Raw genomic sequence first — 27774 nt, 5'->3', positions numbered from 1 at the left:
TGTATAACCCATTACCAGTGATGCAGAAGTCATAGGATACTCTTAGCTGTGCCAGTTGTGTTGACAGTTCGAGTGATGCGGTCTATTGCATGACGAATTTGTAGCAGTTCTGAAGTGAATGCCATGAAGTGTTTCCTTCAGTTTAGAAATCAATTTGAACTTATGAGTGCCTAAGTCAGGGAAGTGCAGTAGGTGGTACAGCACTTAGCAGCGCCATCAGTCAAACAAATCAATAACAGCTTGCACTGTATGTGCTTGAGCATTGTCCTGCAAAATGAAGGTCAGGTCCTGCAGAAAGTGTCATCACTTCTGCCTCTATGATGTTCATTTTTGGAACACAACCTGTGACCAGCTTAGAGACAGAAGTGATGACACTTTCTGCAGGACCTGACCATCATTTTTCAGGACAATGCTGAAGCACGTACAGTGCAAGCTGTTACTGATTTGTTTGACTGATGGGGCTGCTAAGTGCTATACCACCTACTGCACTCCCCTGACTTAAGCCCTCGTAAGTTCAGCTTGATTTATAAACTGAAGGAAACACTTTACGGCATTCGCTTCAGAACTGCTACAAATTTTTTGGCCAATAGGCCGTGCCGCTCGAACTGTCAACACTACTGGCACTGCTAAGAGCATCCTATGACTTCCACACCACTGGCAACGGGTTATACACAATGCTAGTGACTACTCTGAAGGTCAGTAAAACTTTGAAATCCGTATCTATTTTGTACAAGCTGTAAATAAGTAATTGCCACTATTAAAGTTCCAAGCGTCATATTTACGTTCAAGGTCAACTGCCAGAGCCTGCGCCATTCATCAATTCTCTGCAGGTCATTCTGCAAATTTTTATTATGTGCTGGCATTGCTACTGTGATATAGATAACTGCACCATCTGCGAATAGCCTTAAAGAGCATCCAGTGCTTTCTACTATATCATTTATATACATTGTAAACAGCAACGGTCCTATCACACTTTCCTGTGGTACTCTTGATACTACCTTTACATCTGAACGATTCGTTGTTCAGTAATCCAGTGATTAAAAAATTCCCAAACTTCCAAATGCTAGTGTGTTGGTGTCCCATCCTGTTGGTAAATGAAGTCATTTGAATCAGTCTCTAACTGTGGGAAAAGAAAGTTCTCAAGCATAGCAAGGTATGTGCTTCTTGTAACAGTGTTCTTGGCAAAGGAACATGGACCATACACCTTTTCCCATGAATGTACATGAAACTCATTAAATTTTGGAGAGTTCCTCCCATGTTGCACAGATTCGTGTGGTTGTTCCATACCACATATTCTCTCATTATGACAGTTCACCTTTCTATGTAAATGGAATGTTGCCTTGTCACTAAACATTAAACATGGAAGGAAACTGTCATCCTCCACCTTGCCAAGAACGAAATTACAGAACTCCACACCTTCACAAAGAGCTTGCAGTAGCTGAATTTTGTATGGTTTGATGTGTAAACATCGACACAACACATGCTAGACAGACATCGAGGGCCTGTTGAGCTGCATGGCAAACAGATTTCTGTGGACTCCTTGTGGAACCATGGCAGATGCATTCAACATCTGTGTCAGACACTTGGGGAGGGCCCAGTGATTTTCCTTTACTCAAACATCTTATTTCTTGGAGTTATTCATGCCATTGTCTAATGCTTTGTGCTATAGGAGGATCCACACCATACCTAGTACAAAAGTCATGCTGAATAGTTATTACTGACCCGCACTGAGCAAATTGTGGAACTCGAAACACTTTCTATTGTCCCAACACCATTTTTACTAGAACTGAAGTGGACACACACTGCTGTTACCTAGCAGGAATCATGTAAAACTTGAGAGTTCGCTCTTTCGAACAGTATGTTCTTCACGCATGTCTCTCAGGTAAAATTGATTTGATTTGATTTTATCAGGGAAACAAAAACAACCATGGTCAAGCCCACTGCTGCCCACACTGAAACAGAGTTAATTGTGTGGTATCATTCCCTATGTCTGTAAAAATAGCCAACCAGTGCCCTTGCACAGTGCAAGGAGATCCTTTACCAGTGCTTTACTAGTCACAGTTTCTTCATGTCTGGTTGATCTGAATATTCTGTGTCTTTTAATCTCCAATGTTTCATATTCGAAGATCAAATGTGATGTGGTTTCCTCACCCACATTACACATCCTGCATTTGAGGTCTTCTTCTATTATCCCCATTGGATGTAGGTATTTTTTGAAGTTCCTGTGGCCTGTCAATAGTCCAACCATGAGTTTCATTTCTCTCCTATTCAAGCCCAGGATTGAGTGACTTCTCTTAGAACATGGCTTCAGCATCAATATCTTGCCATGTTTTTGCTTTTGGACCTGAGCCCAATATTCTGCATGCTGTCCAGTCTTGTAGTTTTATTTAGATCATCACTTTGGTGATTGTCAGGACAGGTTCCTCAGATAACATAATAGTTATGATTTTTTTTAAATTGCATGATTCTTTTTGATACACCTTGTATTAATTTAGGTACATGTTCATCAAGATGAACAGAACTGCAATGGTTAATGCAATGTGTTGTGTATAAGTCAGTAGAAATAAAAAGTGTTGTGTCTACTTGTCCTATATAATATTAAAAAAGGTAGGAAGATTTTTCTGTTTAGCAAAAGTGACAAAAAGCAGATACAGAGTACCTGACGGCTCAACACAAAAGTTTTGTCTCAAGTACTGATAGTGTTGAGGATCAGTGGACAAAGTTCAAAACCATCGTACAATATGCGTTAGATGAGTATGTGCCAAGCAAGATCGTAAGAGATGGAAAAGAGCCACCGTGGTACAACAACAGAGTTAGAAAACTGCTGCAGAAGCAAAGGGAACTTCACAGCAAATACAAACATAGCCAAAGCCTTGCAGACAAACAAAAATTACGCGAAGCGAAATGTGGTGTGAGGAGGGCTATGCGAGAGGCATTCAGTGAGTTCGAAAGTAAAGTTCTGTGTACTAACTTGGCAGAAAATCCTAAGAAATTTTGGTCTTATGTCAAAGGGGTAGGTGGATCAAAACAAAATGTCCAGACACTCTGTGACCAAAATGGTACTGAAACAAAGGATGACAGACTAAAGGCCGAAATACTAAATGTCTTTTTCCAAAGCTGTTTCACAGAGGAAGACTGCACTGTAGTACCTTCTCTAGATTGTCGCGCGGATGACAAAATGGTAGATATCGAAATAGACGACAGAGGGATAGAGAAACAATTAAAGTCGCTCAAAAGAGGAAAGGCCGCTGGACCTGATGGGATACCAGTTCGATTTTACACAGAGTACGTGAAGGAACTTGCCCCCTTTCTTGCAGCGGTGTACCATAGGTCTCTAGAAGAGCGTAGTGTTCCAAAGGATTGGAAAAGGGCACAGGTCATCCCCGTTCTCAAGAATGGACATCTAACAGATGTGCAGAACTATAGACCTACATCTCTAACGTCGATCAGTTGTAGAATTTTGGAACACGTATTATGTTCGAGTATAATGACTTTTCTGGAGGCTATAAATCTACTCTGTAGGAATCAGCATGGGTTTCGAAAAAGACGGTCATGTGATACCCAGTTCACGCCATTCGTCCATGAGACTCAGAGGGCCATAGACATGGGTTCACAGGTAGATGCCGTGTTCCTTGACTTCTGCAAGGTGTTCGATACAGTTCCCCACAGTCGTTTAATGAACAAAGTAAGAGCATATGGACTGTCAGACCAATTGTGTGATTCGATTGAAGAGTTCCTAGATAACAGAACGCAGCACGTCATTCTCAATGGAGAGAAGTCTTCCGAAGTAAGAGTGATTTCAGGTGTGCCGCAGGGGAGTGTCGTAGGACTGTTGCTATTCACAATATACATAAATGACCTTGTGGATGACAAAGTTCACTGAGGCTTTTTGCGGATGATGCTGTGGTATATCGAGAGGTTGTAACAATGGAAAATTGTTCTGAAATGCAGGAGGATCTGCAACGAATTGACGCATGGTGCAGGGAATGACAATTGAATCTCAATGTAGACAAGTGTAATGTGCTGCGAATACATAGAAAGATAGATCCCTTATCATTTAGCTACAAAATAGCAGGTCAGCAAGTGGAAGCAGTTAATTCCATAAATTATCTGGGAGTACGCATTAGGAGTGATTTAAAATGGAATGATCATATAAAGTTGATCGTTGGTAAAGTAGATGCCAGACTGAGATTCATTGGAAGAATCCTAAGGAAATGCAATCCAAAAACAAAGGAAGTACGTTACAGTACGATTGTTCGCCCACTGCTTGAATACTGCTCAGCAGTGTGGGATCCATACCAGATAGGGTTGATAGAAGAGATAGAGAAGATCCAACGGAGAGCAGCGCGCTTTGTTACAGGATCATTTAGTAATCGCGAAAGCGTTACGGAGATGATAGATAAACTGCAGTGGAAGACTCTGCAGGAGAGACGCTCAGTAGCTCGGTACGGGCTTTTGTTGAAGTTTCGAGAACATACTTTCACCCAAGAGTCAAGCAGTATATTGCTCGCTCCTACGTATATCTCACAAAGAGACCATGAGGATAAAATCAGAGAGATTAGAGCCCACACAGAAGCATACCAACAATCCTTCTTTCCACGAACAATACGAGACTGGAATAGAAGGGAGAAACGATAGAGGTACTCAAGGTACCCTCCGCCACACACCATCAGGTGGCTTGCAGAGTATGGATGTAGATGTAGATGTAGATGTATCTAGTGGCTTGGTGTGAAGCAAAATAATTTTTATTGGAATCTATTGTGGAATTGACTCTGAAAAAGATGACAAAGCTGCAGGTTTAAGTTATCGTAATGGCAAATGAGAGTGTAATCTATCTCCATTAACAGCCCTTCCAGATAGAAACAGGAATAACGTTACACATTATAAATCCAAGGATTGATAATTGCCCAGCTTCAGTAGAAACATTATTTAAAATACTGATAAGTAATTTCATTAAGTGAAAGGATCCTCGTAGGTAATATGCAAAATCTTAAGTATCTCAGGAAATTATAACATTTATGCAAGTAGAACTAAAAATAACATAGATTTTGAATCATTCATTTATCATCATCTCTGTAAAAGATAACTGCTTGTGTTTCACATAAACCTTACCACAGTTACAATGCCATTGGAAACTATGCTGCTTTAATAGCACAAAGAGATGTTTATCGTATGTTCTATGTAATGTAATTATTGCGAGGCTATTAACAAATATGCATGTATATTTTTGTGCATGTTAATGTATTTCCATACTGATATAAAGGATCAAACTCCAGAAACAGATATTGGGAGGATATATGTTGAAGATCCAGATGACTGGGATTTACCAGATAAAAGATTTTACTGGCAGACATATGAACATCATAGATTTAAAATAAATGAGGGCACGGGAATGATTACAATGAGAAGCAGTACTCCTGAAGGAATGTAAGTTCAGTAATATCATAATACTTACATCCTATGTCTCTCAAGCATTTATTCAGTTTATGAACTCTGTTTTCCCAATTCTATTAAAATGAATCATAATTTTCAGATATAATTTATTATTCAGAGTCTGTGATCATAGGTACTCACAGAATAACGTCACAGCAAGTGTAACTGTCACTGTTAAGATGCTGCCATATGAAAAGGTTATTAATCCGGGATCTTTAAGAATTTCTGGAATATCTGCTGACGACTTTATAAGAGAGAGGAACTATGTGGTATGTTACATATGTACATAATGTCTCACAATGAACTCAATGTTTTTTCACTGTAAGTACCTAATCAGTTTTTTGTCTTCCTCAAAATATTCTTTCTCAGGAGAGCAAAATGGGGCTTCTTAAAAGTAGCTTGGCAGCAACACTTAGCATCAAAAAGAAAACTGTTGACATATTCAGCGTAAAACAGCACCAAAGTCATCCACATATCCTTGACACCTTCTTTTCCATTGATGCTTGGAGACTTTATAAGCCTGAGAAAATCAATGCACTTCTACAAATGCACCATGAAGAGGTAATTTGTGTCTGTAGTATGCCTATTGGTGTAATGGACCAACAACATTAAAATTATTGATGCAGATTATTATTGTAATTATTATTATTATTATTATTTTCAGTCATACAGTTGCAGTCATTTCCAGTGGATTAACACTTGTCTTCTCATTAAAATTAATATATTCATTATGAAAACATTCTTTAAAAAACCGTTAGGGTGTTTCAGAAAACAGAATTGGCTCCCTTTTTGTATATGACTTCTGTGCAGATGTCCCAATTTGAAAAGCATAATTATAATTCCGCAAACAAAATTTCTACAGCTAACAACAGATACAGGGTGATCATAAAGTTTCAGTTTCAAAACATTGTAAAAAAAAGACTTGCTGTTCAGAATTATATCACATTCAAACAGAATGCTGTATTATTAAATAAGAGGGAAATGTTATGGCAACCAGAAGAATTTAATGAAGATTTTCTAACTAGATACACTTCAAATGAACTTATCTTTTTGAATTTTGTAATTATTTTCTCCTGATCCTTGGCAGACATTGAACCACTGCCTTTTTTGATACCTCTGACTGTCTGGAACTTCTGGAGAGCTACTAATGCACAATCACTATTCTTGAAAACAGATTTACCAGCAATGCATAATCCTGCATTGAGACAGTCATTCAGAGCACCTCAGATGCAAACTGAGGAACAGCCATGTACCTCATGTCTTTTATTTTGTGTATTCTGCTGCTTACAGTGCTATCTAGTAGAAAAACTTTTGTTATTTTTTTCCAATTACATTCCCCCCCCCTCTTCATTAATATCCTGCTCAAATTTGAAGTCATTCTGACCATGGTTATTTTTGTACTGCATTTTGAAAATGGAACTTTAATTACGGTCACCATGCATCTCTTATTAACAATGTAATAGATAATGCCTTTTGTCTGTCACATAAACTTTCTAAGTGAGGAAATTAGCAGTGGTCTTTACCATTCATCCATCGTTTAAAGGTAGTCACCAGCAATAAATTAAGAACTGTCTATCATGACACAATTCACTCATATCTTAATTAATGTATGTAATTGTGGAGATGTGCTGCAGAAATAAATCTCAGTAGATTATTGGTAGGACCTACGTCAAATTCATTGTTGTTGTTGTGGTCTTCAGTCCTGAGACTGGTTTGATGCAGCTCTCCATGCTACTCTATCCTGTGCAAGCTTCTTCATCTCGCAGTACTTACTGCATCCTACATCCTTCTGAATCTGCTTAGTGTATTCATCTCTTGGTCTCCCTCTACGATTTTTACCCTCCATGCTGCCCTCCAATGCTAAATTTGTGATTCCTTGATGCCTCAGAACATGTCCTACCAACGGTCTCTTCTTCTTGTCAAGTTGTGCCACAAATCCTCTTCTCCCCAATTCTATTCAATACCTCCTCAGTAGTTATGTGATCTACCCGTCCAATCTTCAGCATTCTTCTGTAGCACCACATTTCGAAAGCTTCTATTCTCTTCTTGTCCAAACTATTTATCGTCCATGTTTCACTTCCATGCATGGCTACACTCCATACAAATACTTTCAGAAACGACTTCCTGACACTTAAATCTATACTCAATGTTAACAAATTTCTCTTCTTCAGAAATGCTTTCCTTGTCATTGCCAGTCTACATATTATATCTTCTCTACTTCGACCATCATCAGTTATTATGCTTCCCAAATAGCAAAACTCCTTTACTACTTTAAGTGTCTCATTTCCTAATCTAATTCCCTCAGCATCAACTGACTTAATTCGACTACATTCCATTATTCTCGTTTTGCTTTTGTTGATGTTCATCTTACATCCTCCTTCCAAGACACTGCCCATTCTGTTCAACTGCTCTCCCAAGTCCTTTGCTGTCTCTGACAGAATTACAATGTCATCAGTGAGCCTCAAAGTTTTTATTTCTTCTCCATGGATTTTAATACCTACTCCAAATTTTTCTTTTGTTTCCTTTACTGCTTGCTCAATATACAGATTGAATAACATCAGGGAGAGGCTACAACCCTGTCTCACTCCCTTCCCAACCACTGCTTCCCTTTCCTGCCCCTTGACTCTTATAACTGCCATCTGGTTTCTGTACAAACTGTAAATAGCCTTTCGCTCCCCGTATTTTACCCCTGCCACCTTTAGAATTTGAAAGAGAGTATTCCTGTCAACATTGTCAAAAGCTTTCTCTAAGTCTACAAATGCTAGAAATGTCGGTTTGCCTTTCCTTAATCTTTCTTCTAAGATAAGTCATAAGGTCAATATTGCCTCACGTGTTCCAATATTTCTGCAGAATCCAAACTGATCTTCCCCAAGGTCAGCTTCTACCAGTTTTTCCATTCATCTGTAAAGAATTCGTGTTAGTATTTTGCAGCTGTGAATTATTAAACTGATAGTTCAGTAATTTTCACATCTGTCGACACCTGCTTTCTTTGGGATTGGGATTATTATATTCTTCTTGAAGTCTGAGGGTATTTCACCTGTCTCATAAATCTTGCTCACCAGGTGGTAGAGTTTTGTCAGGAATGGCTCTCCCAAGGCCGTCAGTAGTTCTAATGGAATGTTGTCTACTCCCGGGGCCATGTTTCGACTCAGGTCTTTTAGTGCTCTGTCAAACTCTTCACACAGTATTGTATCTCCCATTTCATCTTCATCTACATCCTCTTCCACTTCCATACTATTGTCCTCAAGTACATCGCCCTTGTATAGACTCTCTATGTACTCCTTCCACCTTTCTGCTTTCCCTTTTTTGCTTAGAGTAGAGTTTCCCTCTGAGCTCTTGATATTCATACAAGTGGTTCTCTTTTCTCTGAAGGTCTCTTTAATTTTCCTTTAGGCTGTATCTATCTTACCCCTAGTGAGATAAGCCTCTACATCCTTACATTTGTCCTCTAGCCATGCCTGCTTAGCCATTTTGCACTTCCTGTCAATCTCATTTTTGAGACGTTTGTATTCCTTTTTGGCTGCTTCATTTACTGCATTTTTATATTTTCTCCTTTCATCAATTAAATTCAGTATTTCTTCTGTCACCCAAGGATTTCTACTAGCCCTTGTCTTTTTACCTACTTGATCCTCTGCTGCCTTCACTACTTCATCCCTCAAAGCTACCCATTCTTCTTCTACTGTACTTCTTTCCCCCAGTCCTGTCAATTCTTTCCCTATGCTCTACCTGAAATTCTGTACAACCTCTGGTTTAGTCAGTTTATCCAGGTCCAATCTCCTTAAATTCCCACCTTTTTGCAGTTTCTGCAGTTTTAATCTACAGTTCATAACCAATACATTGTGGTCAGAGTCCACATCTGCCCCCTGGAAATGTCTTACAATTTAAAACCTGGTTCCTAAATCTCTGTCTTACCATTATATAATCTATCTGATACCTTCTAGTATCTCCATGATTCTTCCATCTATACACCCTTCTTTTATGATTCTTGCACCAAGTGTTAGCTATGATTAAGTTATGCTCTGTGCAAAATTCTTACAGGCGGCTTTCTCTATCATTTCTTACCCCCCAATCCATATTGACCGACTACGTTTCCTTCTCTCCCTTTTCCTACTGCCGAATTCCAGTCACCCATGACTATTAAATTTGTCTCCCTTCACTATCTGAATAATTTCTTTAATTTCATCATACATTTCTTCAATTTCTTCGTCATATGCAGAGCTAGTAGGCATATAAACTTGTACTACTGTAGTAAGCATGGGCTTTGTGTCTATCTTGGCCACAGTAATGTGTTCACTATGTTGTTTGTAGTAGCTTACTCGCACTCCTATTTTTTAATCCATTATTAAACCTACTCCTGCATTACCCCTATTTGATTTTGTATTTATAACCCTGTATTCACCTGACCAAAAGTCGTGTCCCTCCTGCCACCGAATTTCACTAATTCCCACTATATCTAACTTTAACCTATCCATTTCCCTTTTTAAATTTTCTAACCTACCTGCCCGATTAAGGGATCTGACATTCCACGCTTCAATCTCTAGAACGCCAGTTTACTTTCTCCTGATGACGACATCCTCCTGAGTAGTCCCCACCCGGAGATCCGAATGGGGGACTATTTTACCTCTGGAATATTTTAAAAATCATATTATTGAGGTAAAAGCCCTTGTTTCACAAAGCGCCAAGCATCCAGCGCACATTGGTCTGTTGATTACTCATATGATTTTGAATGCATTCCTATTGGTTTTTGAACATTTTTGATCAAATTCTAAATTGATTTCTGAATGAAGCTTAAGTTTATTTTTGAATGTGTGCGTAGTGTACATGTCTCTGCCAGGGGAATCCCTGTCTCATCTAGAAATAAACTTTCCTGCAGACAAAAGGGGACGGGTCTGAGCAAATAAAGCCGAAAGGGTGAATGACAATCGCTGTTTATGTGGTTGACTGGGTTCGCATATGATTAGTGTTGTTACAATTACTTGCAAATTCCATAGATTCAGACTACCAGAGTGGAAATAAACTACTAATAGGAATAACAGGCAACAAAGAATAACGTATTGTCCTCTCCATGTATCCAAGAAAATGAAATTTTCACAGAAAATTTTTGGCCAGACTGCTACACTACTAAGGGCCAGTTATACAATCCCTGGCTAGCAGCCGCTAATGTTCTATCCTGGGAATAGCACAAAAAATGCATTGTATGTACGCATAATAACGCCTAACCAGAGAATAAATGTGGGATAACAAACAGGCGATTGTGGCAGGGTTAGTGAAGTTAACCAGAGAATAAATGTTGACACTGGCAGTAATAGTTACAGAATTTGTGATGACAAGATTCTTTGTTAGAATGGGGAAGGAGAAGAAACGGGGACTCACACAAATTATGGAAGAATATGACGATTCCAAATTTATATAAAAATTTTGTACTACTACTTTTTCGATCTCATGCTTCAGAAGCTAGAGAGTATGAATGAAATGTGAAACTATTTCCTAACATAAAAATTTTTGCTTGTAGTAGGCCTAATAGGCATTTGATATTGGTACTTTGTGAATTATATTCTGTTGTGTTATAAAAATGACAATTTGTGCGAAAACAGTCTTGTTTATTTGGTGTAAGTAACAATTGGTCCAATATTAGGCCTATTTCGTTTTATCTAGCAGACAGTGACAAAATACACGTAATCAGACCGAGAAACCTCACCAGTCTTGGGTACTATTTGTATTAACAGCTTTTCTAGTATTAGACAACGACATTTCATTTTTTCATATAGAAAAATGTTGACGCACTTTGATGAGGTAATAGATTCTTTCCCAGAAAGGAAAGTATGCCATATAAAGCTGTGGAAAGATTAGAGAGAAAAAAAGCAAGGACACCAGTATTGAAGAAATGTGTACTGTCTTGCTTGTGTCTTGTCTTTACTCGTTTTATGTATCATACATTTAATTTTATGCCACACAAAACAGCAAGTTATTAGCTAATAGGCAGTGAAGACTGCAAATTTTCTGAAGAGTACTTGTTCTGCCGGTTATAAATAATCCCATCCAGTATATATTGCAAGATTTTTTTAGAGGGGCAGGATGTCAAACCGACCGACTGGGAGCAGGAAGGGCACCACAGGACATTTTAATTTTCACTGGCCGGAATATAGTTTGGTTGCACCCATTACAAAATATTACATGTTTGACTTCCACAGAGCGAAATACAGAGAAATGCGATGGAAGAATGCTGCGGGAAGAGGCTTGGCATTGTACTTTAAGACCAAATAACATGTCTTACATTCACTTGAACATATAGCTTTTATGTATCAGACTCTTCAGAAAGATGTGCGCTACAAAATGAACATATTTTTGAAAAGTCAATTTTTTAAAATTTTTGGCATCCTACCTCAAACACTCGAGGTATGGGAAGCACCGTTATCTAATATTGTCCCGGTTTGGAAACATCATAGATCCAGACCTGATGCACAGAGAAGTCTGAGTTGTGGTGGGGAGGTGGTAGTCTCCATGTGACCTGTGTTTACGTTAAGTGATTTTGTTGTTTCCTCTTCATTTATTGCTCTCATGTCAGATGAAAACAAAACAGATTTCTGTGGCTGGGAGCTATCAAGTTAATTAAAATACATTCACATAATTATGGAAGGCTAAAATATATTATTAGTTTCATATTTTATATTGTTTCCACCTTTCTGACAGTCAAGCGTTAATCGCCGTGCAGAACAATGAAGTTATTTTTGTCAGTTTGTTAAAGAAATTTGACTTTTATTAATCTTTTCTGCTGAGGTCAATTTATGTGAAATGAAGTGTTTAATTCTGTGCTATTGGCTAGTTTCAACTGTTCACCGCATTTCAAGTTCACGTTTTCATCTTCTAGCACATATGGTATTATGCCATAATAAAGAACCAAACATGAGATAATAGGGTACTGGTACTCCAAGAAAATTTACATCTGAATCTGGACATACGAATGTGCACTTTAAGCCGAATTATGCAGTTTAGTATGGTTCACAAAATTCCCATGCTCTTGGAGTATTCTCTAGTGTCTTGTTTCTTTTATAACATAATGTAAGATCTTATAATGTTTTACACGTACGAACATACGGGCTTCCTGCATCATCATAGGTGCACAAGCGCGGTGACACCTGTCATCTGGTGCAACTGCTGAAACGAATCTATTTCTAACAGGTCGCCTGAAAATATTCTGAATGGTTGTTTGAAAAGCGTTATTTTCAAGTAAAGTAAATTTCATTTTACACAAGATGAACTCTGTGCATGACTGTCTGATGAATTTCTTAAGTCACATAGCATTTAACTCTCATTCAAAAATCAAATCTTTGAGAATGACCATTTAGAATATTTTCGAGCCCAGAAGATCAGACATTTATGTCATTGTTAAAAATTTTACTGGCACATTTGTTTGATGTATCTTAAAGTGTAACACGTGCAAAAAAGATCAACATTATGTGTGAAAGCTTAGCTTCTCTTGCTGCTTATTAATCTTAGAGACCAATATTATACGTGAAAGCTTTTCTTTTCTTGTAGCAACACTATATATAGTAATTTAAACCATTACCTTTTCCTGTTTGTGGGTTCATGCTACTTAACAGTGATGTTGCTATTGGCTGACTGCATCACATGTCCTATGTTCTGAATATCCGCTGTCATCGGTTTACGAGATCGCTTGACATGAGCTACGACTGGCTTACAAAAGCACATCGCAATCTCGATTTCAATCCTTTGGAAAGTAACATGCGGTGTTTGGTGGAATTCGAATTTATACTTTCGTAATACGAAAATATTCTGTGTACATGTTGCTGCATATCAGACATCTTTTCAAAACGTGTTTTTCCTCTTGAGTTTCATTTTATAAACTGCCAGGAAATTCTACGCCAGTGTTTAAAACCACATCCATTGAAAGTATTGATAAGTTTTAGAGTTCCGAGGAAAAGTATATTGTTACTTAACACAGAAAAAGTGTATTTTCATCCGGGATAAAGTGTATTTTTAACCAGGAAATCCGGGAATTTTTTTTTCCTCATCCACGTATACACCCTGAAATAGATTACCGATGGATGGTATGCATCTTTCTTCAGGCATATGGCAGTTCAGTTGCTTCAGCCTATCCATAAAACTCTTCCATGGGTCAAAGAAACCTGTGAGCATTCATGCTGCCCTTCTTTTTATCGATTCAATATCACCTATTAGTCCTATTTGGTATGGGTCCTAGACACTTGAGCAATGTTCTAGGATGGATTGCATGAGTGTTTTGTATGCTGTCCTCTTTGTTGACTGATAGCATTTCCCTAGTATTCTACCAATGAACCCAAGTCTGCCACCTGCTTTATCTAAGACTGATGCCATATGATCATTTCATTGCATATCCCTGCAAAATGTTACACCCAGGTATTTGTAAGAGTTGACTGATTCCAGATATGACTCATTAATAGTGTAGTTATAGAATACTGCAATGACCAAAGCAGCACCACAGACACATACAAAGTAAGAATAACCAGTTAGCACTGTAAAACAAGCACTTTTGTTCCTACTCAGAATATGCAGTAGGTCAAAATAATTGTCAATTGGTGAATAGAACTCCATGTAAGTCTGAATGATACTTAAATGAATAATTCCCAAATAGGTTCCCAAAACAAAAATAGAAGTCACTGATAAACATGATCCATAATAAGGATGAACAACCACTTGACTCTCCAAAATCCTGCAGAACATAAGTCATTAACAGCAACTATTCAACATAAGCACAAATTCTAAGTTCAACCAGAGGTATACTGTCCCTGAGGAGAAGTGAAGGTTTCTATGGTGAGTGCTTGGCTACTCATAGTCATGCTTCAATGTTGATCCTCCAGGACAGGTGTTGCAGCTAGAACTGGTTTTTCTAGTGCTGGGCAACCAGTTAAATGCAGGCTTGGGTGATAGATACTTGCTCTGGTCTTCCGTGAACATGCTGTCAGCATAGGCAAAGTGCTGCAAATCTATCACTGCCAGTGGTGATGAAAATACAGCAGTAGGTGATGGTGGCATCACACATTCCACTGTGGGCTCACATGTCAACATACCAATGTGTATATGTTCATTGGTGTGTTTATTAATAAACTGGCCCATATGTGGAGCTGATGTGGTGGACCTATAGTACAGCAGCCTACTGGTCACAGCTGTATTCCAGTTGGATTCTGTCACATGGAACAGCATAGAACCATCTCGACATCTGGTAATTCATTGTGATGAGTTTGTCTGCTTGTGGAGATGTCTCAGGTCCATCAAAGTTGACATCCACATGTCTGTTATTGCCATGGCCCTGTCCTTGGAGCTGTGGTTGTGCTGCCTATGGGGTTACCACTGCAACCACTGCTGGTTGTGCCTCAGCTGCCTTTCTGGATCATGGACCAGGTGGGGTGCTTCAGAAAAAGGACCCTGGCAGAATCATTTTTGGAGAGGCAAGACCCCTATCACATATGGAGTTGATTAATGAGTCTGGATGCCTTAGCCTGATTTTGGATCTCAACCATGGAATTTCCCAGAAGGTGAATGATCCGAGCTGGGACCCAACAATGTTTGCCCCTAATGAACACTGCTGCCAAGGCTGAAAATGATGCAGGTAGCCTGTTAGCAGTAAGTCGCTATGGGCACCAGCTTGACAGCAGATGGTTTGGTCCACTGTAAGTGACCATGGAGTGCCTATGAGGACTGGTGCCATCTTGAGGTGTCGTATGATAGGAAGCAATAAACAGTGTTAGTGCATCCTCTTTGTTGTTCTCTTGCTGTACCATGACCATATGTATCTTGAAGGTGCAGACAAAACATTCTGTGATGCTGTTGGATGCAGGATGGAAAGCAGTTGTTTGCACTTGTTGAACCCCATTTTCCTCACAAAACTGTTTAAATTCCATTGAACAGAACAATACCATTGTCCATACCGACTGTGCTTGGTAAGCCCTCAATGGAGAAAATGTGTGCCAGAACTTGAATAATTTTGGCCAGTGTCATGGGCCACGTTCTTTAAACTTAAAGGAATTTGCTGTGGGTGTTGACAAGGGTGCGCCAGCCATTGGGCCCCCAAGAAAGGTCCTGAAAAATCCAAATGGATTGATGACCATGGCTGTGTAGGAAGAGGCAACAGAGCTTTGCCAATACACATGCTCCTAGGCCATCTGATTTGTTAAAACAATTCCCCAGTATCCCTGTTGGAGCAGGTCCAGCACTTGACAGTGCATGGCTTTGGGACTGATGACTCAAGTTTCCCCATTGTCACCCTGGAGGAGGATCCCCTTAAAGATGGAGAGCTCATGATGGCAGCAATATGCTGCAGTGTCTCATTTATGGATGAGCTTTCTGTCAGCTGGGTACCCATGTGGGACATGGTGCACCATTTCTTGCAGAATGGGGTCACCCAGAGTCACCTTAACTATGAACTTTACGTTAATGGCCACCTGTGTTACTGCTTGCATGGTCTCCATTGCTGTCTGAAAACAGGCGTCTGGTGTTGCATCAAAGGATGCATCTTGACATATAGGTAAGCAAAAGAGCGTATACACTTTAATGAATTGTGAAGTGGTGTGGTGTTGAATATCTACACCTACATACATACTCCACAAGCCAACATATGGTGTGTGGTAGAGGATACCCTGTGCCACTACTAGTCATTTCCTTTCCTGTTCCACTCGCAAATAGAGCAAGGTAAAAATGACTGTCTTTATACCTCTGTTTGAGCCCTGATCTCTTTAATCTTATCTACATGGTCCTTATGTGAAATCTCTATTGGCAGCAGTAGAATTGTTCTGCAGCCAGCCTGAAATGTCAGTTCTCTAAATTTTCTCAATAGCGCTCCTAGTAAAGAACATTGCCTTACCTCCAGTGATTCCCATTTGAGTTCCCAAAGCATCTCCATAATACTTTTGCCTTATTCAGGAATTGCTTCAATGTCTTCCTTTAATCTGACCTGGTGTGGATGCCAAACATTCAGAACAATTGGTCACACTAGTGTCCTATATGCAGTCTCCTTTACAGATGAACCACACTTTCCTAAAATTCTCCCAATAAACCAAAGTTGACCATTCACATCCACTACTGCAATCCTTACTAGCTCATTTATTTCATACTGCTTTGTAAAATGAAACCTAGGTATTTAATTGTCATGACTGTGTCAAGCAGCTCACTACTAATACTGGACTCAAACATTACAAATTTGTTTTTCCTATTCATCTGCATTAAATTTCATTTTGCTACATTTAGAGCTAGCTGCCATTCATCATGCCCACTAAAAATTTTGTCTAATTCATTTTGTACCTTCCTATAGTCACTCAAAAATGAAACCTTCCCATACATCACAGCATCATCAGCAAGCAGCTGCAAGCTGCTGCTGACTCTGTCTGCCAGATCAAATGGTTCAAATGGCTCTGAGCACTACAGGACTTAACTGCTGAGGTCATCAGTCCCCTAGAACTTAGAACTACTTAAACCGAACTAACCTAAGGACATCACACACATCCATGCCCGAAGCACGATTCGAACCTGTGACCGTAGCGGTCGCGCGGTTCCAGACTGTAGCGACTAGAACCGCTCGGCCACCCTGGCCGGCTCTGCCAGATCATTTGTGTGTATAGAAAATAACAGCAACCCCATCACACTTTCCTGAGGTATTCCTGATGATACCCTTGTCTCTGATGAACACCCGCAGTCGAGGACAACATACTGGGCTCTGTTCTTAAGAAGTGTTTGAGTCACCCACATATTTGGAGACCTTTCCATATGTTTGTACCTTCACCACTAGTTGTCAGGGTGGCACCATGTCAGATGCATTACGAAAATCTAGGAATATGGAATTTGCGTGTTGCCCTTCATCCATGGTTCACAGGATATCATTTGAGAATAGTGCAAGCTGAGTTTCACACTACCAATGCTTTCTAAAACCATGCTGGTTTGTTGAGAGAATCTTTTCCCTCTCAAGGAATTTATTATGTTGGGACTGAAAATACGTTCAACGTCTGCAGCTAACTGATGTTAAATTCTGCACGTATGCTTTATTTCCCTTCTTGTAAATAGGAGTCACCTGCGCTTTTTTCCAGTCACTTGGGACTTTGTGCTGGGGGAGAAATTCCAATAAATGCAATCTAAGTAAGGGGCTAGTGTTGTAAAGTACTCTTTGTAAAACTGAGTTGGGATTTCATCAGCACCTTGTGCCTTATTTGCTTTCAACTCTTTCAGTTGTTTCTCTACATCCGGGGGATATGTATTACTACACCCTCCATATCAGAGTCCTTGTGATGGTCAAATAATGGTATTTGCACAATCATAAGTACATATTCAAGGGCTTGCTGAATAGTAATGCCTCGAACTTTTTATGTTATTCTCAATGTCAGTTGAGGCACTATATGTCATGCACATTACTTGGTCAATTTTCCACTTCACTGATGCAAGACACAACCTTCTGTCACTAGAGGGCTCCAAGTTGCAGTATGTAACATGACGGTGTGTAATGTAACTATGGCATTATGTGAAAAACCGTATACTGTTATTGAGTTCCTAACCACAGAAAACATGCCTGCAATTGAAATCCCAGAAGAGTGAAAACTGTGTACAATGAGGATTCTGTCAACATGACTAACTTAGAACATTGGATTGTTCATGCTCACAATGAAGAAAACAGTGGTGCTAACCTAAATGTGTGTGATAGAGCTCAGAATGGATGACCGTGTATGGCATCCGACAAGACTTTCTGGAATTGGTGTGATCACCACATCAGAGAAAATCCTTGGATAATACAGACACAGTTCTCAGGTAAGTGTGCATATAATGAGAGCACATACAGGCCATCATTGCAGGACTGCACAGCAGAAAACTGCATGCATGGAGGGTGCCTCAAATGCTCACTTTTGAAATGAAACAGGAGATTGAACATCTGCATTTTGAGCACGAGGGTGATGGGCTCCTTGACATCATGACAGGTGATGAAGTCTAGGTTCACCATTTTGATCCAATCTCACACATTACTGGTATTGATACAATCATCACTGCACACAGCTTTCATTATTCTTGGCATTTCAATTGGAGGCACGTTTTCTATGCTGAGAAGCTCAATTACAATCTGCTGTTTCTCATGCACCGGCACAGTTATGTTACATACTGCCATGTTACAAGCTGCGATTCAGAGCTGTCTAGTGGCAGAAGGTTGCAACTTGCATCAGGAAAGCAGGACAGTTGATTGAGTAATACACATAACATGTACCTCAACTGATATACAGAACAGAATAAAAGATTCAGAGCCATTATATTTCAGCAGACCCTTACAGATAAAAACATGGCCTGCCAATGAAAGTGCCTTACCATCTTTTGCGATATAGCAGCTCCTGTTTAAAAGAGACAGCAGTGCCTTGAGATCTGTCAAGAGGATGAAACTCTGGTCATAAATGTAGTCATGAAATTTTCTTATGGCAAAGATAACTGCCCATGCCTTCTTCTCTATTTTATTGTAGTGGTGTTGTTGTGTTGTTAATGATTTGTAAGCAAAAGCAACAGTGTGTTCAATACCATTAACCTTTTGTGGTATGACTGTCCTGAGCCATAATCTCACATGACTCCAGCCACTATTAGCAATCTCTGAAGATCACAGACAATGAGACAGGTGGACTGGAGGAGTGCTTGCTTAAGATCCTGGAAGGCTTTTTGGAAAGTGGACAACCAATGCCACTTGATGTCTTTATGAGGTAGGTGGTGCAGTGGCTGTGGCATGTGGGATAAATTTCCTGTAGTTGTTCAGTTGTCCAAGAACTGACTTCAGTTGTTTGGCATCTGTGGGATCAGGCAGCTTCTATGTGGGCTCAGTATGTTTTACTTGGCCTTAGTGCTGCTGTTAGTTCCATATGTACTGTTTTTCTCTTCTCACATTCTTAAAACTGGTATCTTTAAATGCTGCCTTTAGCAATTCCCTGTTTGATGGTACTTCCAACTGTGGCTTCATGTGTGTCAAACATTCTGGAAAAACAGTTGTGTTTTGCAGCTCATTACCTATGTCCATGTGAAGGTCATCTCAGACCACTGCAATCCAGGATGATGTAGAATTCCTCTTCTTCCTGCTGCAATTCAGTAGGTTGTAGATTTCTGTTTCACACACATTCTGTCACAAATGATGTACTCTTATTGTTCTCTCCGCATGTAGACTCTTAGCTCTGTTCTTCACAGTTAATTCTGATTATTGCTTTTTAATCAATATTATTCACAAAAGAGCAGTTGTTCTTTTATGTGTCAACACATGTAAAGCTCGGTCATTTCTCTCTTTATTAAAATCTTTTCTAGTTTAATTTTGTTACTATCTGACTCTCAGAAGTATGGGAAGTTTACATAGTGAACTTGCTTCATTGTGAAAATAACTTGACCAAGTGCCCAACACAAATATATGGCTCTTATAAATTGCAAATATTAAAGTTATTGAATTAAAGACTGAAGAATGCCACTCTGAAATAATAATAATAATACAAGTTAACTTACTTTGATTTATTGTTCCTTTTGCATAAAACACACTTTCCTAACAAATGCCTGTGTTCATCCAGTCTCATTTCACAGTAATCTTTGTTTCACATTCAAACTGAAACAACTACTGCTGCATTGAGTTTTCACATTAAGTGAAAAGGTTATCACTTTCACAGAAGCCTGCTGTCAGTATGTGTCTCCACAACAGTTACTGATTCTTAAACATGAATGTGTTTCAAACATATTGTTGTTGTTGTCTTCGGTCCTGAGACTGGTTTGATGCAGCTCTCCATGCTACTCTGTCCTGTGCAAGCTTCTTCATCTCCCAGTACTTACTGCATCCTACATCCTTCTGAATCTGCTTAGTGTATTCATCTCTTGGTCTCCCTCTATGATTTTTACCCTCCATGCTGCCCTCCAATGCTAAATTTGTGATCCCTTGATGCCTCAAAACATGTCCTACCAACTGGTCTCTTCTTCTTGTCAAGTTGTGCCACAAACTCCTCTTCTCCCCAATTCTATTCAATACCTCCTCATTAGTTATGTGATCTACCCATCCAATCTTTAGCATTCTTCTGTAGCACCACATTTCAAAAGCTTCTATTTTCTTCTTGTCCAAACTATTTATTGTCCATGTTTCACTTCCATACATGGCTACACTTCATACAAATACTTTCAGAAACGACTTCCTGACACTTAAATCTATACTCAATGTTAACAAATTTCTCTTCTTCAAAAACGCTTTCCTTGCCATTGCCAGTCTACATTTTATATCTTCTCTACTTTGACCATTATCAGTTATTTTGCTTCCCAAATAGCAAATCTCCTTTACTACTTTAAGTGTCTCATTTCCTCTCTTCTAAGTCCTTTGCTGTCTCTGAGAGAATTACAAAGTCATCGGTGAACTTCAAAGTTTTTATTTCTTCTCCATGGATTTTAATACCTATTCTGAATTTTTCTTTTGTTTCCTTTACTGCTTGCTCAATATACAGATTGAATAACGTCGGGGAGAGGCTACAACCCTGTCTCACTCCCTTCCCAACCACTGCTTCCCTTTCCTGCCCCTCGACTCTTATAGCTACCATCTGGTTTCTGTACAAACTGTAAATAGCCTTTCGCTCCCTGTATTTTACCCTTGCCACGTTTAGAATTTGAAAGAGAGTATTCCAGTCAACATTGTCAAAAGCTTTCTCTAAGTCTACAAATGCTAGAAACATAGGTTTGCCTTTCCTTAATCTTTCTTCTAAGATAAGTCGTAAGGTCAGTATTCCCTCACGTGTTCCAACATTTCTGCAGAACCCAAACTGATCTTCCCCGAGGTCGGCTTCTATCAGTTTTTCCATATGTCTGTAAAGAATTCATGTTAGCATTTTGCAGCTGTGACTTATTAAACTGATAGTTCGGTAATTTTCACATCTGTCAACACCTGCTTTCTTTGGGATTGGAATTATTATAGTCTTCTTGAAGTCTGAGGGTATGGTTTCAACCATAAGTTTCTCAATTAATCCAATGAACCTTTCCATGAAATAACTGAATTACTTTTCTACTACAACAATCAAACAATGAAAATCCAGCTAGGAATATCAACAGTGTAGGAAAAGAGAGGTTGCTACTTACTGTAGAGAAGACATGTCAAGCTGCAGACAGACAGGATTAAAAGATACTCATAGGTGTCTTTTAATCATGCCTGTCTGCAACTTTATGTGCTTTCTTCTACAAACTGACATAACACTTTTAACTGTTGATCCCATGTCAGTGGTAATCAGTTTTGATCGTATCTAGACCGTCCAACCATGTCTCATTAAGTGGTGAGCAGAAATGACCTCATAGTTTGTCATCTCTACTTGCCACCTAAGGGAGACCCAAGCTGATGATGACCTAGATATGATCAAAACTGATTACCATTAACACGGGATTTTGAATTTTTAATAAAAATTTCTAATCAAGGCTGATTACTATTTCAAATTATCTAATCAGATCATTGATTTTCCGAATAATGTTTGCAAAAATTATTATTAATTCGATTTTCTACCAAATTCTGCACATTACTTACCTGTGGTGCAACAGTTCATGACCGCTCTGCACAGAAGCTCAACACCAAGACCAACTCCTCTCCCGTGCCAAGACAGCATGTGACTACTAACTCTGGGGCATTGTTGTCATTATAAGGCCAGACAATGCTCCTTCATGGGAAATATGGGCTTGGCTCCGAAGCTTCCAGGACCCAGAGATAAGTAAGGAGTAAAATTTTGATACATTTGACATCAAAGATACCAGAGTTTCTCACACCCAGCTTTGGTAGTTTGGGATCAGTGTCTGAGTCCATATCTGCTGTCCACATTCATTTTCTGATCAGCATTTCAGACCTCAGTCTTGTGGCTCAACTTGTGACAAATTGTGTACCTATCCTTGCAGAAGTAACACTGTTGTCTTTGGTGTGTGACAGAGCAATTAGCACAGGAACATAACTTTGTCAGTAATCATTTCAAAGGCCCTCATCTGGCAAATGAACTAAGAGTCTGTGCATGATTGTTTACAGTTGGGATTTAAACACTGAAATTTGCTGTCTCTAGACAGACATTACAACTGTGATCCACTAGCAATAGTTTTGGCTGGTTTTCTTATTACAACCAAAGAACTTCTGCAATGCTGCTGCCATGTGTATCTGAGAATGAAAATAGTCTACTAACTTGTTCTTAAGTTGCACATGTGTTTCACATTGTGTTGCACCTCTGGATTAAACTTTCGAATGTAATTATGTTGGGAACAAGCTGCATTTTTATTTTTTATTTTTTTTCGAGCTGCATTATGACTACTGGAGCCTGCCACCTGATTACTTTATACAGGCCTTAGTGCTCCACACAGACCTCTTAGACAGTACCCAAGACTACCACCATGCAGCAAAATTATGCTACATAGTTGAGATCACAGGCACTGGCACCCATGCAGCACCACCTGGAGATTGGGCTGTGTGGAGTTCTTATGTCTGCACGTTGGTGTTACCTTTTGTTTACTTACAGCAATTACACTTATTTTTTAAAGAAAAATACAGGTATTTGGAAGTGGCAAATTATAAATTTACATTATAATTTAAGACGAGAATAAAAGAAGACAGGAAAGAGTAGATGTAGATGTCCCTTCATCAACACCAACTTGGGAAGCAGACTTGGTATTGAACTTCAGGCCAGTCGTCTACATGTGGCGCTATCTATTTTAGTATTATCCACATGAACAATGTTCATTGGGAAAACTCGATCTATGTGTGCTGTGTGAGTTAATGTTTGTTACGATGCATAACAACTACTACCACTAGGTTAGTTAGTAAACAAATTCTGCATGGCTTTGGAACAACATCTTGCCTCAGTGTAATCTAATTAAATTACATACTGTTCCTACAACATCAAGGGATCACCAGTTTGGTATTGAAGGGCAGCATGGAGGGTACAAATCGTAGATGGAGACCAAGAGATGAATACACTAAACAGATTCAGAAGGATGTAGGTTGCAGTAGGGACTGGGAGATGAAGAAGCTTGCACAGGATAGAGTAGCATGGAGAGCTGCATCAAACCAGTCTCTGGACTGAAGACCACAACAACAACAACTGTTCCTACATAGCTGTAGGAGATGTAACAAGCCATCACTAACTTATCATTATTCTTGTAAATACATTTTTGTAGACTGAAATTAGACTTTTTGAGTGGTGGTCCCATTACTTTTGTATAATTGTATAAGATGCATGATCTGTTTCTGTTGTGTATTTACACTCTTTGATTTTGCTTGCTTACTTTATATTAAATTTATATTATGTTCATATTAGTACATTTAAAATGATGTGTTCACTTAAGTAACTACTTAAAAATGGTGGATTCTAGAACAATATTTATCCACGGACTAGTGTAATTGCTCCTACTTTTAATCAGATTGATTCATAATAAGATATAAATTGCAGTCTTTGATTAATGTTCACATGAGTAGGTGTACATCTTTTAGGTGTTTTATGTTATGTATATTTCATGTGTCTATGTTATGTCACTGTTGTCAATGTCACTCATATCATCGTCAGTATTGCAGCTACTCGAGTTTCCTGTGCCGGTCTGTCTTCATCTTCTGCGCCTTCTGTATAGATGAGTCCATTTGTATATGTCATGTTATGCTTTTAAGATGTTGTTGGTGATTCCATTTAACTGTGTCCATATATCTGGGTTCCTCAGTGCATCAGATAGTGTTGTTTCTGTTTTGTGTTCTGTGTTATTTAATAAGTGTCTGTATCTAATGCATTTCAAAAGGAAGTGTTCTGGGGAACCAATCTCCTCGCATGTGCAATGATTGTCTTTGAGAACATGTGAAAACACAAGAGTTCTAACATCCCCATTGTTATTAAATGTGGTGGCCAAAAGGGAACTGCACATACACATGCACAAAATAAGAATTGGCAGATAATTTAGTAAAACATGCACTTTTATTCCAACAAGGAACATGCAGAAATTCATTAACAATTGTCCACTGTGGAACACAAGTCCATGTAACTCTGAAAGACATACAAATGAATGATTCCTAAATAGGTTCTCAAAACAGAAACAGAAATCACTGATAAACATTTTCACTAGTTAGGACAAAGGAGATAGCTCACTGACAGCAACTACTTGACATTAGCACAGATTCTAAGTTCAAACACTCATATATGTCTCTGAATCCCCTAGTCCAATGAGGAGACTGTGAGGGAGAGCAAGAGATTCCAGGATGATTGCTTGGCTGCCTTTAGTGGTGCTTCAGTTTCAGTATTGTGGGACAGGCACTGTGGCTGGAACTGCTCACTCTGGTTCTGAATGGTCACTTAAATACTGGTTTGGTGGATAAAAAAATAGATACTTGCTCTGGGCTCTCATAGACATGCGATCAGTACAGGCAAAGCAATGCCACAAATGTGGCACTACCGGCACCATGGGAGGTGGTGTTGCTGCTGTGTGTTACCATGGAGATCTCTGTAGGCTCAGATGTCAACATACTGGTGTGTATCTGTCTGCCAATATATTTATTGACAAACTGACGTATGTGCAGAGCCAGCAGTGGACCTATAGTATGGCAATCCACTGCTCGTGGCTGTATCACAGATAGATTTTTTTTCCCATGACTTCTCCCCTGTGGCAACCCCTTCACCTGAGAGTAGCACTTCCAATCTACATCCTCAAGTAGTTGCTGGATGTAATTGAATATCTGTCTTACTCCACAGTTTTTGCTCCCTCTAGTACCATGGAAGTTATTCCCTGATATCTTAACAGATGTCCAATCATCCTGCCTCTACTTCTTCTCAGTGTTTGCCATATATTCCTTTCCACATCAATTCTCTGGAGAAGCTCCTCATTCTTTAACTTAACATTCATCTGTAACACCATACCCCAAATGATTCAATTCTCCTCTGTTCTAGTTTTCCTACAGTCCATGTTTCACTACCATATAATGCTGTGTTCCAAATGTAAATTCTCCAATTTGAGGCCTGTGTTTACACTAGTGGACTTCTCTTGGCCAGGAATGCCCTTTTTGTCAGTGCTAGTCTGCTTTTGATGTCCTTCTTGCTCTGTCCATCATTTGTTATTTTGCTGCCTACATAGCAGAATTCCTTCACTTCATATACTTCATGACCATCAATCCTGATGTTAAGTTTCTCACTGTTCTCATTTCTGCTGCTTCTCATTACTTTCATCTTCCTTTGGTTTACTTTCAATCCAAATTCTGCACTCATTAGACTCTTCATTCCATTGAGCAGATCCTGTAATTGTTCTTCATTTTCACAGAGGATGGCAATGTCACCAGTGAATATTATCATTCAGATCCTTTCACCTTGAATCTGAATTCCATTTTTGAACTGTTCTTTTATTTTCATCATTGCTTCTTTCATGTGCTGACTGGACAATTAGATGAAAGAGGACTCCCTGTCTTACGCACTTTTTAATCCAATCACTTCATTCTGCGTCTTCCATGGCTATTATTCCCTGTTGGCTCTTGTCTGTATTGCATATTAACTGTCTCTCCATGGAGCTTACACCTATTTTGCTCAGAATTTCTAATGTCTTGCACCATTTGACATTGCTGAATGCTTTTTCCAGGTCAACAAATCATATGAATGTGTCTTGATCTTTCTTTAGTCTTCCTTCCACCAGCAACCAGAACATCAGAACTGCCTGTCTGGTGGCTTTTCCATCCCTAAAGCCAAACTGATTGCCATCTAACACATCCTCAATCTTCTTTTCCATTCTTCTGTGTATTATTCTTGTCATCAATTAGGAATCATGAGCTGTTAAGCTGATTGTACAATAATTCTCACACTTGTCAGTTCTTCCAGCCTTTGGAATTGTGCAGATGATATTTTTCTGAAAGTTAGATGGTATATGTTAGACTCACGCATTCTGCACATCAATGTGAATAGAAATTCTTCCAATCCATATGTGGCATACAGCAAAGCAGTGCTTAACAGTAGTGGTTAAAAATAGTCTTGGTTGCAATTTTGGTTTTTTATTTTTCAGTGACGCATTTTGCCTTATTTAGGCATCTTCAGGTTATCTACATAAAAAACAGAGAGCAAATACATCTATTTAAGAATCGTGATTGCGTTGTGCAGACTTGGATAACCTATAAGCATGTATAAACAGATCAACTATTGAAAGAACAAATACCTTAATTTGGTATTTCTTAGAAGAATCCTTTTGTCAGTGTACCCAAAGGGCATCGTCGAATATATCAGGCCAACATCACCTTTGTTAAACTCAGTAAAAACTAGAAATATAAAATAATAAAATCATTACCTTTTCTAGATGGACATGAGAGGCACCAAAATCTGCATAACACGTTCCCGTTCACAGGAGCGAGTAACAGAGTAAGATGGGGTCTCAGGTCATAAGCATTATGGTAAGAAATATGAAATTAAGGTATTTGTTCTTTCAATAGTTGATTTGTTTATACATGCTTATAGGTTATCCAAGTCCGCACACGCGAACGTGATTCTTAAATAGATGTATTTGTTCTCTGTTTTTTTTATGTAGATAACCTGAAGATGCCTAAATTAGGTGAAACATGTCATTGAAAAATAAAAAAGCAAAATTGCAACCAAGACTGTTTTTAACCAATACTCAATGTGAATAGTCACTTTGTTGCCACTGCCCCCAATGATTTTAGATATTCTGATGGTATGTTATCAACCCCCTTCTGCCTTATTTGTTGTTAAGTATTCCTAAGCTCTTCTAAATTCTGTTTCTAGTACTATATCTCCCAGCTCTTCTATAGCTACTCCTGTTTCTTCTTCTATCACGTCAGACAAGTCTTCCCCCGCATGGTGGTCTCCAATGTACTCTTTCCACCTATTCACTCTCTCCTCTTCATTTAGCAGTGCAATTCCCACTGCACTCTTAATATTAACACCCTTGCTTTTAATTTCACTGAAGGTTGTTTTAACTTTAATATATGCTGAGTCAGTCCTTCAGACAATCATTTCTTTTTCGATTTCTTCACATTTATTATGCAGCCATTTCACCTTAGCATTCCTGCAATTCCTGTTTATTTCAGTCCTAAGCCACTTGCATTCCTGTAATCCTGATTTTTCTCTTAACATTTTTGTGCTTCGTTCTTTCATCAACCAACTTCTTCTGTTAGCCATGGTTTCTTTGCACTCAATTCCTTGCACCTATGTTTTTCTTTCCAACTTCTGTGATTGATCAGAGATGTCCATTCCTCTTCAATTGAACTGCCTACTGAGCTGTTCCTTATCACAGTATCTAGAGCCTTAGAGAACTTCATTCGTATCTCTTGATTCCTTAGTGCTTCCATATTCCACTTCTTTGCATATTGTTTCATCCTGACCAATACTTATACAG

At 39.0% G+C, this 27774-nt stretch overlaps 1 pseudogene; it reads left to right on the top strand.

Moving 5' to 3' along the window:
• Positions 1-27774, top strand: part of LOC126416928 (neural-cadherin-like) — a 275218-nt pseudogene that overhangs the window by 126550 nt on the left and 120894 nt on the right.

This window comes from Schistocerca serialis, chromosome 8, assembly GCF_023864345.2.
Source record: "Schistocerca serialis cubense isolate TAMUIC-IGC-003099 chromosome 8, iqSchSeri2.2, whole genome shotgun sequence".
Classification (NCBI taxonomy): Eukaryota; Metazoa; Arthropoda; class Insecta; order Orthoptera; family Acrididae; genus Schistocerca; species Schistocerca serialis.
Note: the sequence above shows the minus strand (reverse complement) of the source record. Positions and strands in the feature narration are given on the sequence as shown.